The sequence below is a fragment of the Syngnathus typhle genome, linkage group LG7 (genome assembly GCF_033458585.1).
Source record: "Syngnathus typhle isolate RoL2023-S1 ecotype Sweden linkage group LG7, RoL_Styp_1.0, whole genome shotgun sequence".
In the NCBI taxonomy this organism is placed as follows: Eukaryota; Metazoa; Chordata; class Actinopteri; order Syngnathiformes; family Syngnathidae; genus Syngnathus; species Syngnathus typhle.
Genome location: NC_083744.1, coordinates 13920629 through 13935182, shown reverse-complemented (window position 1 = coordinate 13935182; position 14554 = coordinate 13920629). Strand labels below are relative to the sequence as shown.

The 14554-nt window shown below is 42.5% G+C and overlaps 1 protein-coding gene across 8 annotated transcripts in view; it reads right to left on the bottom strand.

Annotated features, from left to right (window-relative positions):
• The window catches only part of lingo1a (leucine rich repeat and Ig domain containing 1a), a 174731-nt gene that overhangs the window by 27252 nt on the left and 132925 nt on the right, over positions 1 to 14554 (bottom strand). For all 8 annotated transcript variants that reach the window (XM_061284260.1, XM_061284259.1, XM_061284258.1 and 5 more), the window contains one exon: positions 5958 to 6112. The gene's annotated coding sequence lies outside the window, so the exon portion shown is untranslated. The remainder of the gene's footprint in view (positions 1 to 5957; positions 6113 to 14554) is intronic.

Genomic DNA, 14554 nt, shown 5'->3' with positions numbered 1-14554 from the left:
CGTCGCAGCCAAACGCGTCCAACGAGCCAGCACGGGGACACCTCATTTCGCAGATGTGCAGCTGACTGAGACTTGCCAACACTGAAATTCATTGACAGAATTAAAGCAAGCTTACGCTCGAAGCTTCTTGCTGACACCCGCCTACTGGGTCAACAGGAACAAACAGTACAAATGGAATGTTGTTGGTTCCCTTGAGAACTGAATAAATAAAATAAGATATAAAATTAAATATAAAATTAAATATAAAATAAGTAAATAAATAGCAAGATAATAAATAAATAAGAGAGTGAATGAATGAATAAATATATAAATAAAGCTTTGCGATTATGATCCTATTCAGCCCCAACTTTACAATAACCTGAAGAAAATAGGGGCGGAAAATCTGGCTGCAAACTTCGCTCTTTGCGACCATTAGAACTAGAACTACTGAGTTACTGGCTGTAAAAAAGTACACAATTACAGCAATTAACAGGAAACTGGCTCATTTTGCAGGCTGCTGTAAGACAGAGGCTTACAAGTGGCCCGTCAGGGTCCGGTCGCACAAACAAAAACCTTTTTAATTAAAAAGCTGGGATTGTTTTCCTCATTTGTTTTCAACTAGCTAATTAGAGCTGCCGATGGAAGCTTCATTTGAGCCGGTCTGGCGATTCATACCCTTGAGCAGCTGCCGCCATTTTATTGTGAATGTAACTCATCCGGCGAAATGTCTGACATTTCCCTTCGCCATTAATCACCTATTAAACTTTGTTTTCTTATTCCTACTTGAATCCCCGCGCTCACCAGCAGGTAGCAGGTGTAGCGACTTGCTTGGACTATAATTTAAATTATCGGTGCTTTGTGAGCAGGGGTTCATTTGGGGAACTGAAATTATGCAACAATAATCATGGGATTTGGGAGTTGCTGAAAAAGTCAAAGCAATCCTGTGTGAATGACTCAAAGTCGTCACTTTATGTAAAGCTGTATTAGGAAGCTGTCATCCAGTATTGCGGGAACAGCACCAGGTAATGGCGGAGCTAGGATCTTCTTTCTTTGGGGGGGATGGCAAGGATATCTCAGGGGCTCTACAAAGCAACAAATTACCAACCCAAAATATTCTCCAGGAAATGCTGATGAATGTTTCCTATGTAGGATGTGGAAAAAAATTCCAGGAATAATTGGAAAAGCCTGGGACCTGCCGGGTCCAAGCAAATTCCTGGGGGTAGGGGGAAGTGCCCTTGTTCCCCTCCCCCCCTCTAGCTCCGCCAGTGGCACCAGGTAGGACTTAACAAATTGAATAAATGATTTGAGGCAAATATGAGCGTCGACTTGCATTTCCCCCAAATGAGTGCTGCGTGTTTCTCAAAAGCAACTCGGCGTGACCCACATTGGGGTGATGTTTGTAACTTGTCATTCAATTATGCTCGTTAGTCTTATTCCATAAAGCATTCACGTAACATGAAAAACACATTTTGATCAACATGCAGCCTGCCCAAAGGCAATTTGGGGAGCAAGCGTTGAAATGAAAGTCATCTAAGAAATGCATTTGTCAGACAGCCGCGGCGGCGGGACACGAAAATGCAATAAACACGCAAGCGCGCTGTGCTTTGCTAGCGCGGCGAGAAGCACGGATGCTCTCGTTGCAGTCACGGTAAGAGGGCGCACGGGGTGAACAGGCTCGCTTTGACGCATTTTTTAAAAAATGGCGCACTAAATTTCTTATGTTAATAACATAATATTATTATTATAAGTCGAGGTCTATGGAACAAAAATAAAACATTCGAAGTAGCCATCTTCCGATATTGCCTGCCGTTCCTTGGCTCACTCTCCACGTTTTGCAAGCCATCTCTTGACGAAGAGCTGAATACTTGATGCGGAATCCGTCTCTCTGACTAAGCTGCTACCGGGGCTGGCTTGACCGAAGGCCGCTGACCTTCATGTTGCTGATGCTTTGCAATCACTTTAAAAGCTGACTTTATAGACCACAAAAACAGATTAAGCCTTTACAAGAGGAAGTTTCCACTCACACACACACACATACACTGACACACGCAAAATCTGCTGCCAAGCTAAATCCTACAAACGGCCCGAGACGCAAAACTATTTGATAGCTCTACTCAAATTCCGGCAGTTCCAATCCTCCCGGTTCTGACTTTCTTTTTGTGACTGCTCGTTCATTTAGCGAACACCATTGTGTATTTTTTTTTCCTCCTCTCATTTTAACTGAATATGATCCCAGAGTGAGGACGTTTCAGATATAAGATGAATGAGCAGCGAATATCCATTGAAAGGGCTGTTAAAACACATATCATAGACCCGAGAGATTCATTCACTCAGACATTTTAATATCACTCAAAATAATGAGGCACACACACACGGACAACTAATCGTACGAAAGCCTTTCATTTTTAGACACAAAATAGCATCGAGTATGTGGTTAGCCATTACCACGGCAACCGATGCCGTCTTAAGTAAACATTTGCAGTATGTTTGGCATAATAAGGATTTTTGTTGTGAGTCTTTGAATTTGATACGTGACTTTGTGGCGACAATGAGTTGGAGCACAAATCAAAGAAGCTGCAAATCCGATAGAAGAACGATTCCTTTGGAAGGCTGACCTTGGATTCTTCTGTGGAGTGGTGCAACCCGGATTAGGAGAAATCTTCGGCAAACACACATTTTGCTCCGAGAGATGGGCGCCTGTTTTTCTCCCTCAGCTTTATTACGAAAATGCAAAACAAGGCGAGTTGTGAAGTGCACAATCTTTGCTTATTGACAGCGCTGTGGAATGGGAGGGGGGCGGGGTGTGTGTCTTATCGTTTTTCTTTCCCTGCCAAAAACTAGGTCAAGCTCAAAGCTCTGTTGGAAGAAAAGACTTGCAAAAGTCAAGCTACACTCGTGGACTGATCTGCCCATAAATGTATGGACTTATGTTTCAATGTAGACAAAACAGTTCAATTTACCCTTGTAAAAATAAAATTTTGCAAAGGACAAACGGGAGCGATGTCAAACTCAGATTATGTCACAGACTCATGTATGCAAGAGACTCGAAAACTGTGCTGAAAAAAAAATCCAAAAGGATGCAACGTCGCCCTCTACAGGGATCTGTTAGTCATTCCAATTATTTATGTTAATTATATTATTTACTATTATTATTATTATTATATTAAATTCTATTAATTTAAGGATGGTAGCAGTCAGCAAACTTAGACGTCTTTGGCAGTAGACGGTTGCATTTCAGTTTCTGTTGCAAAAGTATTGGAACGGCATCCCAATTCCTTTGTTTTTGTCCTATTCTGAATACGAGTGTGACAAAAATTGCATTCTGAATATTTCATGGTATTTACAAGCAGCCGTGTCAAACAACACGCGACAAAGCACCTTCCGTTTTTCAGATGAGCAAAAATATTGGAACAAGTGGGTGTTTCGAGTTTGACAAACTCAGTCACCGACATTTAAAGTTGAGTTTGTGCGTGATAAACAGAAATCGTGAGCTCAACAATCTGCAAAAGAAGTGAGTCAACAACAACAACAGACACACACAAAACAGCATTCCGTGTGGTCTAGCGGCTCAGCATCAGAACATTAGCGCAGGGCGTGAAAAGGCTTTGCAACATCTCCTAATCACTGAAGCGCACTTTACAGCAGTCTTGTAATGCTTTCATTGGCTTTTCCGCACACCAGCTGCTCCAACGGATTCGCAAGTCTTGGTTCGGATCAAATGCAACCTTGGCAACCTGTTGCTCACGACCAAACAAAATAAATAGCACAGCGTCCGTACGGAATGGAGGCTGCGTGGCATCGGCATGAACAAGAGAAGCCATCTGCATCCTCAGGCGAGGCCACCAATGAAGCATTTGTAGCCGAGGTCACAGTGCACAAGCAAACGCGTTTCCTTCGCTGTTTTTAAAAGGGCGAGCATTGAAGTCACCCAAACAACACGGAGGGAGTCCCATTTGCATACAGCCGAGAATGAAATGCTTCGGAAGAGCTCCTTTGGGATCGATAAAATTAAGCTATCAAATGTTGATGCTGGAAGAGGTTGGAAATAATAATAAATAATTCTAAATAATATTAACTCGTTCACCGCCAGTTGTTTTCAAAGCCGAGTTGCCCATAAAAAAGAGCCGATTTCTCGCCGGGAAAAAATAAAATTGAACAGTAAACCCAAAATATGACTAGTGGACCCAAAATATGACTTTCTGACCAAAAAACAGAGACAATGAGCTTTTTATGAAACAGATTTAACAGAGGCACTTGTGAACCTTCCAACACGTCTTCCTCATCGTGACGAGTCGAGATTCCTAAGTTTTTATACTCCTGCCGAAAGGTTGCGCCGATTTCAAAGCCATAAAATGCCAACACCGCCATCTACATCATTCACAACGCTAAATTTCACAAACAAGCTAGCTGAGACCCTCTGTCACATTTAACCATTTAAAAAAACATGCTAGCAACATGCCAGGCTGGATTCCAGGCAGCCAATAAACACGTCACATCAAGTCAAATTGTGTCTTCCAAACAAAACCAATAAAATGTCTCAAAGTTTGAGAGAATGCATTCCAAAATCTCTACTTTTGTCACAAACATGTCTTTTTCCTGCCCTCTAATAGCACCATTTGACCGTACTCAGAATATCATAAAAAGAATGAAGAAAAAAAAATCTGTCTCGTTCCCGTCTCATACGTCTTCAGTCAGGCGGAAGGCCGTCCGTCAGTTTTACTGCATGTCGACCTCCCCTCGACACGGCGCCGATGACTGATGGGCCTAAGTGCGACTAAATAACTACGGCGGGGGATGATAAAATCGTAAAAACACACACGGCAGGCAGGAAATTGCCCATTTTGAAGCCATTGACACAAAGGAGCCGAAGTGATAGCACAAAAAATGTCTGGGCCACTCCATAGGGAGACGGTTCCAGTCCACTGGACACAAACACCAACCTAATAGGTCTATTTTTTTTTTGGGGGGGGGGGGGGTCTCCTTTAGGGGGTCAAAGCTAAACTGCGCTCAAAGTCGTTTGCACCTGAATTAAGGTGAATAACTCAGGCAGTCCATTCAGACGCAGTGTAATCAAACAAAGTCGGGTAATGAGGACTACTAAATCTCAGGGAAAATACTTTCCCGGGGCTTAACGAGCCGATGGAATATCAATGATGAGCCGCTTTGAGGTGACGATGGCAGGATTCACATTACGACAATTTGGAAGTGAAATAATAGGCGAGACATTTTTTTTTTTATGTTAGTGTCACTGTAAGCTTTGTGGTGTCACCGACCGAGATGACGTGGCTTGACGTTTTCACAAAACCAAATGGTGGAATTTAAAGTCCTCCCATGGTGCGGCACAGAATGGTGTGCGCACAAACAAGTGTGAAAAATGATTTAAAGGCTCCTAAATAAGTGTATCTGTGTGTTGTCAGAAAGTGTCAAATCACTTTTGGGAGAATCAGGAGCTCAGAGACTTAGCACGTAGCTTTGCTTGGGGCCATGTGCTAAATTGATGACATTCAGCCAGCCGGACAAGTTGACAAATGCAAAATAGGGGCCCGAAATGCTTCGATGTGTTTTGCAATGAACACGAGGAAAAGTAAGTTTGGGTTCAATTAGAAACCTTGGAAGAACAGCTACGGATTCTTTAGGTTCTCGTTTTACAACAGCGTTCTGTTCCTATACGCCGAAACAACCGTCGTCTATTGCAAAACATAGTTACAGTATTTGTATGAAAAACACATTGAGGCCAGACAATCAAATAAATACAGTATGGGACTAACTAAGTTAAGGGTGTCCAACATAAGGTTTGGGGACCATTTGAGTCCCTGCGACACAAATACAATGCACCCGAGAACTACGACTACTAAATTTACTTAATTGGGCTTTAAACAGATATGAAAAAAAAAAAAAATGAGAGCGTCAAAGTGGATGGCCTCTCTTTAAGGCAGCGGCAGCAGCATAATGTGCCCGAGCAGTGTGATGTTACTTACAGGAAGGAAATGTGAGTGTGCTGCTTCTAACGTGGCGCTGCAGCTGACGGCTGTGCAGAGGAGCGAGAGGAGAGGCGGGCAATGATGTGTGCTGGGGTCCCCTTAACCCACATTGCCTTCCCGCGGTCTCATGGCCTCTCCCACCAATCGGTGACCTGCAGAAGACACAATTTGTGACATGAAAATGATGCTGTCAAGTCAAACACTTGGGGCAGCGGGAAATGCTCCTTTGTGGCTATTCAAAGTCAACACAGTCCTGGTTTATTTTAAACGTGACCAGTTATGAGGGTGTGCACACTTGTGAAACTGCATTCAGTTTTGTTTTTACTTCCCCTCCCAAAAGTATATGTCGTTTCAACTGAGATGTACAGGTTAGAGTTCACATTAAAAGAGGGAAAGTTTTTAAAAATTGGCTGTACGGCTGTCATTACTGAATATTGAGAATCAATGTCGACTAAGCAGAATTTTTTTTTAATTTTACATTAAAAAGCATCTAGTTTTCCTAAAACCATATTTTTGTGGTTAGGGTTAGTGATTTAAAAAAAAAAAATAAATAATAATAATAATCGGCAATGAATTCTTTGTTTTTTATCGATTGTGTTGTTTAATCACTTAATTGACGCCTCCAATTGGCCAAATGCTTTGTGTTCACATCTCGCCTACCGGATGCGTCTTGTGCCATCACGATGACGGTGCCGTGACGGCAAACATACACATACATAAGCAACGCCATCCAATTTTCCCACCACCAGCCACCAAACAGCATCTCAACGTGTTCATTTGCAAGCGTTGTCACCGCGTACTCTTTGAAAAACGCCGCCTTGGCTCTCCACTTGTCGCCAGTAATAAGCACATGCTCCATTTCTCTCTCTGCGGGTGCGAGACGATCCTGCTTTGGTGATGTTAAAAAATAAATAAATAAATAAATAAAATGTTGTTCACACTGGGGAGGGTTGGACACTCCCAGCGATGAATTATTCATTGATCGCGGGGAAGATTTGATGAGAAAGAGGCCCGCTCGGATAGATTTGTACATTAACGCCGAGACGGAGCCAGCGTTATATGAAAAGCTCACATTTAGTAAATGCTAACGCAGTTAAATGTGAAGCGATGAACTTTTGCTTCGCCGTGCTTGCTTACTAACATCTGCGCTTGAGTCATTTGTCTGCACTAATAGAGACACCTTGTTCTTCCTCGGCAAGATGTTGGAGCCTTCAGCCGCCTCATTAGTGGCACAACAATTACTTTGCGAGTGTGATATCTGGCTGCACCGCTTTGCTAGCTTCTGCAAATGTCACATTCTAAAATGCCCCGGCTGCAAATACGCACATACCCGTCTCGCAACTGGCAACACTTAATTGTGCTTGCGTTCAAGTAATATTGTGGTGATGGGAACTGATGGAAATGCTTGTTTTGTTTTGACATTTTTTATTTATATTTTTTGTCTTGTGACATAATAAAATACAAATTATTTTATAATTATTATGTTTTTTTCTATTTCTTTTATTTTTTTATCTTGGGACATAATATTGTAATTCATTTCAATGTACCTAAATAAAATTAAAAAATATATAAATATAAAAAATATATATATAATGCTTGAAAGAGGGAGGCTTCAGTTTAAAGGCAATGACTTTCCTTGTTAACTCACAGTTGTGCTCGACAAGGTGGGCACGTAATCGAGCAAGGACGCGATTAAGCACCAGCCGAAGGAAGATGTGTCAGGCCCACCGATGCTGAATTTGCAAATACATTGTTGGCGCTCCGATGAAACCCAAAAGTCGGCTCCTCGTCAGCCGAGTATTTTAAGAAGCGAGCGGAGCGGAACGGAGCGGCTGATGGGGGGGGGGGAAACTCAGCACGTTTGTCTCGCTCGCCACTTGAAAGACGTCAGCTTGGCCATGCAAAAATTATTCCCGCCGCTTCGTCACACTGCGGAGAATTTCCGCTCTTGCTGGTGCTTCGAATAGAAAAGTGGTGGGAGTGGCGACTAAACAATGATGACAACGCTAAACTGACATTTTAAGGATAGCAGTTTAAGCACATTTGCTATTTGTTTGGAATGAGTCCGCCACATTAACTTCTAGTGAATCATTTTTGCTTTTTCAGTCACAAAAAAAATCTGAGAAGAAAAAAAAAAAACTGCAATGTTGACGTTGATTCTGCTATGCCAACCGAAAATTTGACAAGCTTCAAGGGCTTCTACGTGAGACACAGCAAGGAAATCGGTAATTGACACATTTGGGGGGGAAAGAAACAATCCGAAAAAACGATCCAACTGACTTCTTGACGGGAGTGCCATACGATAACGCGTAAGAAGTGCACGCCTAAGCAAATTGCGGCTCAACGGCATCAAAGCTCTCCAAGTAGAAAAAAAAACTTCTCAGTTTCTATCATGAGCTTTCCATATCACCTCCGTAAACTCAAGTTTTTGCTTGGACCCTCCCTCCCCCATCTGCCACCTCCTCGCAGTGTCTGTGACAAGATTAGGCTATCTCTCCGTGTGCACATGGATGACTGACTCCTTGGGGCCGGTGGCATCGCTCTGGCATCCCCCCCATCCTCCATGCTCCGACCCTAGGCGGCAAACATTTCTATTTGCAACAGGATTAGCCCTCACCCGGAGCCACCTGATAGGCCAACGCGTCACACGGGCGGAGGCGCCGCCGCCCCCGCCATGCCTGAGGAGAATGCGGGCGTTGTGGGGAGTGTCGGTGACAGCCCCGTGGGTTCCAGTGGATCCGGTGGACGAGCAAACCTCGGAACGGCTCCAGCTAGCAAACTCGAGTGGTTTTCTTTTTTTTTTTTTTTTTTTTTTTTTTTTAATCGACCTATTGGGCATGAAAAGGTTTCATGGAGGAGCTACCTGTGCATTTATCTGATTATATATGGATTTTTTTTTCTGCCAAAATATTTATGTCGGCAAAAAAAAAAAAAGACGTGTGAAGCTTTTTCTTATCTCCATTGAAGGCGATACTTTGTCAGTGCTTTCTTCATTACACCAATATTCCCCCCTTATCTCGCCTCAGTAATCCCAACCCGCAAAACTTCAAACAAGAGATTTGCCCCCACCCCCCCAAAAAAGGGGTTTTAGAAGGATTTTTGCGAATTTCAAATGTCTCATTTGACAATCTGATGCCATTTTTTTTTTCCCCTGTGTTTGAATTACGCTTCTGCTCGGAGGTGGCAAAAAGCTTTCTTTACTCTTCTTGTCTCTCAACAATTAACATCTTCAAGATGCCTCCTAGCAAGGTACTTAACCTCCACTGCACTCCTGGGACTCTTCATTGACCTGCTTGCCTGCTACTGTTCTCACAGCCTTGCAGGGAATTTTTTTTTTTTTTTCTTCAGGAGGGGGGAGGAGGTATAATTGGAATGGTAAACCTTGCTTAAGCACGAAACAGAATTTTTAATTATCAGGCAAAAGAGTAGGAAAACGCAAAGTCATTTCCGACGAAGGCTATTTACTGCGCTGTTTACGATGTGAAGTAGGAGGCACGGGATGATTTACAGTCACGGGCGTTTGTTGTAATTAAGCCGCTTGTCTCCCGGGGAAACGGCGACGATCACTGATGGGCTCTTTCGATAAATGACAACTGGGAGAAAAAAAATAAATGAATATTTTATGACGCTCATGACATCAAATGTGTGTTGAAAAATTAAAAAAAAAAAAAACATTATAAAATAATTTAAAATTAAAAAATAAATTAAATTAAAAAAATAAAACAATAAAATTAATAAAAACATTATTACGCTCGTGAAATAAAATATACGTTCATTACGCTTGTGAAAAGTGCAGTATTTGACCGTTAATGCGAATTTGAGGTTTATGTTAGCGCACAATAAAAGCAAACACAAATCAACTTTGCCCTCCAGACAATTCATGACACGCCAAAGTAATTACGGGCCGCCGCAGCCTTTCATGGTTCGCGAATCCTGCCCCCCTTCGTAGCCTTTTCGTGAGTTTGTTTGAAAGTACAACATAATCAAGGTAATTAGGCCGACCTAGCAAAGTTTGGGTGATGGTCATATTCGAGGCGAGAGAATAGAGGAAAGAGATACCACTTGGCGGCTGTCATGTCAAGACCCCCCCCCCCCTCCTTAATTAGGGTGGGCAGCAACTGGACCCAGATAAAAAGTGAATGCCAAGGGAGCCAAGCAGGTCAAGTACAGTTTAATTAAATGATAAGCCATTAATCAATTAATTGATTTGACTTTGATTTTGGGAGGTTAGCAAGATCAGATGTTGATTCCTGATTTTTTTGGCCCAATCATTTTAAGGCTATCAATAACACATATGTCTGGAATCTGGAGACACATCGAGTTATCATTGTGGAAAACACAACACGACTTGGCACTGCAGAAGAATGAAGTCCCAGCATGGACGCTACAAACAACGGGCTCCCGCATCAAATCGGGTGATTTTGTCAAGACTCGAGTGCCGGACAGATGTTTCTGTGACGGATCTTTGGCGAGCCTTTCCTTCAAGCGTCCTTATCACAAAGGGTCGGGAACATAACATCGCTTTCTGCTGACGCAGCAGCTAGCCCTGCTATCGCCAATATATCATGTGTCTCTCGGCTTCAAGCCCCCCCCCCCCAATGTTTTTTTCAATTTCCCAGCCAGTCCATTATGGTGAGTAAGCAAGTAAAAACAATCAGGCGTCATCGCCCACATGTAAACAAGAGGAATAATTCAGGAGGACATAAAACCCTCACGGTGTCTTTGGAGATGATTTGATGGTGACACCGACTGGCGGCATTTATTTGCATTCTTCAAGTGATCCCCTGTGAAAAATTTGCAAGCGTTTTACATACGACACGGAACAATATTCAAACATTTGAAGTCAGAGGCGTTTCGTTTGACAATTATGGATTAAAAAAAAAAGCAGTAAACGATGCTAAAGAAGCTGTCAATTGAGACTCATTTCATTTGCATAAAAAAAGTACATTGAGTGATGCAGATGAACGTTTGAGTTTGAAATAAATGCGTCATGTCAAGAGATGGCCGCCTCTTGACTGGATGGGCCTCACGAGTGAGACGGAAAGACGACACCAGGCTGACACCGGGCTCGAAAATGCTGACGGATTTTTTTCAATGTGCTGAGGTAAAAACTTGCAGCACAAGGATGGCAGAAGATACCATTGGATTAGAAAAAAGGGGGTGCAGTTAAATAAATAAATACTATTTTATTAATGTACAATTGGGTTGAGTTTTCCTAAGGCTAAATATGCAAAAAAAAAACAAAAAAACTCAGATGGCAAAAAAGTCTCGATCGAAACATCTCTTGTCATAATCTCAACTTTGACCTTCTACCTCCAACATTTTGGGCCCATGTAAGAAAAGAAACAAGTTTCTCAATGTTGTTTTCTATCCAGTGAATGGCTCGTCTTTGATGATGACCCGCATGTTGATCAATAACCTGATTGGCTATCAGTTTCAGATGAACCAATCAGAAAGTGCGAAGCTTGACATAAATAATAAATAGTAATCTGATTATATTTCAGATGAAATCCATGCAGGAGAACCCCTCCCGAGATTCCCGTCCCCCGATCTCAGCGGGGTCTTATCGGGCGACGGCGCATCTGATAAAGTCCTGAAGGGACTCTCGGGGTTTGGCCTGTATGGATCGAGCCCAATGAAACGGTCGATTCATCTCTCTCTCTTAGGGAGATAAGCGCCGTTTGTCAGTCTGATTGACGTATCAAAGAAAGGCGGCCGATGCCATTGGGTGACATCTGAAAGGCTTTTCCAGCCTTACACCAGACTGCTTTCTGATGTAAACAAGCAGGGATGCAGTTTCCGTCCCAAAGCGGCCCAACAAAAAGGGGATAAAGGCAATTCAGGTATATCTTATTTTGGGCAACCCGTCGGAATCAACTCTTGTTTTTTTCTCCATCCTCTTTAGAAGGGCGTGAGACAAAGCAAGAGCTTGGGCTGAATGGTGATTAACTAAAGTAAAGGCGCTTGAATCTCAAAGAGGCATCCGGAAGGAATCAAAGCTGTCACGTGAAAAAAAAAAGTGTTTATCTCGAGGCTTGTTGACCCCGAGGCATCGCAAGTGTATATAAGACGGTACAGTGAACACAAGAAAATGTGAGGGAGCAAAAGAGCGAGCGAGAAAGGCCTGAAACAAAAATTTGTACAGTGTTTAATCATAATAAAATAAAGCAATTCAATAATTGATAAAATGGCTAGACAAACCTCCCTATGAGTACATTGTGGCTATCGATGTCACATGTCGCTACAGAATGATGATACGCACACAAAAAAAAAAATCAAACGCACAAAGAGAGAAACGCTCGTCTTGCCAGTTTCACACAGCCTGCCCACGGCGGGCGCCAGAGATCAGCGCACCCATCTGAAAATTCGATTATCCCGCTTTTGTGCCGACGTTATCTCTCCTGTTGTATGTGTTGAAAATAATAAAAAATGTCTTCGCGTGTTCTCACATCATCACGAAAACTGTCGACAGTATCCAGAAATCAATTAGGCTTGCGGATCCCCGGTTTGAAAGCGCATTCGGTGAGAGACGCAAAAAGTTCTCTCGAGAACTTACAAAGCTCGTGGAGGTGTCGGCACCTCACACGTTCGCAAGCCGTCAGGATAAAGCTGTGAGATAAAGTTGCACTCATACATGTACATTTATATCTCAAAATATTAGAATCAGTATATTTGTAATCTACATTTTTGCTATTGTTGTCAGGTTAAAGGCCTTTAGCATTTCAGAATTGATCAGAATAATCCAAAAAGTAACTCAAATGTATGGCAAACTTGTTACAATAGAAAAAACTCACTGTTGTGATAAGATTAATCAGTCAGTAAATTAACAGCTTAGTTGTTCAAAGCCAAAGTCATCAATGCTATCATCAAATGGCTGTGTGTTATGTAATCTTCCTCTCTAAACACTGATCGACTTTAAAAAAAAAATCCTCCGGGGTGTTTGGGAACAGCCCTGACACAAAGATGATTTAAAAGAAAGGTTTGCTCCTTTGATACGATCCCTTCTTAGCATCTTTGAAGTGCTGTATTAGTTTAGCGCTAGCTAGCTAAGGCAGGCATCAAGGTGACCGGCGAGGTGTCAAAAAATGTGATGCACTAGTCTCAAATCAAATTACACACAAACGCTTCAATCGATACGCAACCAAGTGCCAGAGATGGATTTTTGTCCTATTTATTTTGGTTGGAGTATTGCTTCATAAATCAGGTGTTTGGTTTTTCAATACTTGTGTTTAGTGTTTGTCAAACTAAGATTGAATCAACAAGAATGTACAGCCAGCATTCTGCCTTGGAAATTCACAAATACACTTCTTGTCACAATGTTTCAGTTTTTCCCCTTATAGCAAAATGGTAATCCTAGCATGATAAAACCAAGAACTTACTATTAGGTTTGTACATGTGTTATAAAGACACTTTTTAGGGTTGTGAGGTGAAATTTATTTGCAAGCCACTGTGATAAAGTAAATGACCAACACAGAGTGCTAACGATGCTAACCGAAAGCTAATAAAGTCAAATCAATAAGTTGGAAAGTGCCAATATAACTTGCCTGCGTTATAACCTCAAAGTCTGTCCTTGGGGACGACAAAAAGTCTTTTTTTTGCTAAATAGACCGAAATTATATTTCATTTACAAACGAAAATACCATTTTTATAGCTCCGCAGTTAAAAAGTTGGCGGCTAAATACGACATCAAGCTAGCCATTAAAACTTTCTTGCTGAGCACTCATAACGAGACTTTCATTCTGCCACGTTTTCATGATGACCGAGCGATTCCGCGAAGACACCAAAGGAACTTAATCTCGATTTTGACCTGGACCGCTACAAGAACAAGTCAGTGGAAGAACGGTAGCCGACTGAGTAGTAATGAAGTCCCTGGCCGGATGCTCGCTAATGTCAGACCTGCCTCCTCCAGTTAAAATGAGGAGCTTCTCGTCTCCTCTATCCTCACTACTTTACAATCTCAAAGCTTGAGGGATCTCTGCTAGGGAGGGAACGAGGGATACTATTTATAGCAGGGGCGACAAGGCTTCCTGTAAATAATTACCCTGGATGCTGTGGCAGCTGCCAGCCGATTGGCTCGGACGCCGGCGTGGCGTCAAACGCACGCTGGCGTCACAAAACCTCACGTCCACACAAACCCGAGGAACCGCGGGATGGCTCGACTGGCATAATTACGAGGTAGGAGTGATGGGGCCGCTTGCAAATGAAACCCACAAGATTGTTTGCGTGGTAGTTCACCCGGAGGAATCAGGCAGAGGACAATATGTTTCAAGGAAATTACTCAAAAATGTAAATTCGGACGCGGGCAACCCTCGTTATTCCCGCGACTATTCCCCGAGGCTGCGGCTGTAAACAAGAATAGGATCTTAGCACAGTCGCATATTTGAATAAGAGCAAGTTTCACAGCAGAAGGTCACCTAAAGTTTGCCTGACAACAGACACGAATGCAAATAAGTAAGAGGAATTCAGCTAAAAGGGGTCAGTGGAGGACTATTTGCCGGTGCTATTTATTTCATTCGAGTAATTTGGAAAGCTTATATGCAGTCATTTGGGAAACACTGACTTTTTTGGGGGCTTGCAATTAGCTTCCACTACAG